Genomic DNA, 1,869 nt, shown 5'->3' with positions numbered 1-1,869 from the left:
GTGCCTAGCTATCAATGCCAACCACTCAGGAGATGATCAAATCTGGAAATCCTGGATAGAGTGAGAGGGACAACATGGAACAAAATTCAAAAACTCAATAATGACCAAAATCACTGGTCAGATAGAGTTTGATGAGACCCCCAATATTTTGGCCCTGGAATACATTTTGCTCTTGGAATAAAACTCACTCCCAGGGGCTGGCTGTCAGCCCAATAATGAACAAGATGTACATGCAGACCACTCAACCCAGGATGACACACCCACATACTCTATGGTAATACATTCCTTAGCACAATAGACTATGGGGCACCAGAGGGGCAACATTCACACAGAGGAAATGCAGGACCAACAGGAGTGCATAACTATGAGGGGCAGGAAGGAGAGGAAACTGGGTTGGGGCTGGGCATGGTAAATGGAGAGTGAAACTAAATGTACACATAACATTGAATGTAAAACAAACTTTTAAATTTAAATTTAAAAATAAATAAATATACGAGAAAAGTAAATTAATGAATGTCTAAAAATGGATAAAAATTGTCTTAGAATATCTCTTATACTTTGTGTGAGTACATTTAATTATTTGTTAGCCTAAACAAACTTAATCTATTTTACACAGATTCTGTCTTCTACTCTGGGACAATTTACTACAAGTTTTTATGTCAAAATCGGGGTTTCTCAATCTCAGCATTATCAACATTATGCATCAGGTAATTCTTTATTGTCGGAAGCTGCCTTACACATTGTAGATGCTTAGCACCATTTCTGGCTTCTGTCTACTAGACATTAGTAGAAAGAGCTCCCCAGTCATCATACCCAAAAAATGTCTCCAGACACTGCCAAATTTTCCCTGTGGTGCAAAATTGCCCTTGTTGAGAACTTCTGATCTGCAGCATCCATGTACATGAATGACAAGCATGCTCACATATCTTTAGAGGTTCTTTTGGTTAGCAGAGGTGTCAAAATTTCCTATCAGGTGGTAAGAGTCAATATCTAAGGCTGAAAACAAAACTTGAGGACACACCTGTTCCAATCTCCCTGTTCAGCAGGTTCCTTTCTGATGCCTATTGATGATTGGTATACATGAAGAATTGGACTCCAGGGTGATATTCAATCACATTAATACAAAAGATAATGTTTTAAATTGAGAACAGAAAGTAGATATAGCCAAGAGTAGCAAATACTGTAAATGTGTGCTATTGTTTAAAATTATTTCTTGATCAAGCATTGTATCAAAATTACTTCAAAATAGTACATTTCTAAAAAAAAAAAAAAAAAGACTGACCTTCCTTTTTCCCAAGATTTCAAGATAAAAAGTATAATCTTAAAATTGTCAAAATTTAGGATCAAATTATGTTTAAAAGAAAATGAGAATAATGAAAAATAACAAATCTTCTTAGCAGATTTCCTTGGAATTTTGAACTGTGTCTTTTCCCTTTATTGTGCAGAATCTGACCTAAAAATTGAATCAAATTGAACTTTATATTGCTTCAAAGTATTTAATGATTATCTTAAATCAATATTTATTGCAAAAATTAATTCAGCATCAGTAGATTGCTTTATTATTGAAACTGATATGTTGTTGTTGTTGTTGTTGTTAGATGCTATCAAGTCGAATTCCACTCATCGTGACCCTGTGTACAACCTAAGGAAACACTGCCTGCTCCTCACAATCATTAGCATCCTCATAACCATTGCTATGCTTGAGCTCAATTTTGTAGCCAATGTGTCAATCCAACTTGTTGAAAAACTTCCCATTTGTAGCTGACCCTCTACTTTACCAAGCATAATGTCCTTCTCCAGAGACTGGTCCCTTCTGACAATATGATCAAAGTACATGAGATAAAGTCTGGCCATTCTTTTTTTTTTTTT

Source organism: Orycteropus afer, unplaced genomic scaffold (genome assembly GCF_000298275.1).
Source record: "Orycteropus afer afer isolate SDZICR_OR568_19922 unplaced genomic scaffold, OryAfe1.0 scaffold00016, whole genome shotgun sequence".
Classification (NCBI taxonomy): Eukaryota; Metazoa; Chordata; class Mammalia; order Tubulidentata; family Orycteropodidae; genus Orycteropus; species Orycteropus afer.
The sequence above is the reverse complement of the archived record's forward strand: the minus strand, read 5'-3'. Positions refer to the sequence as shown.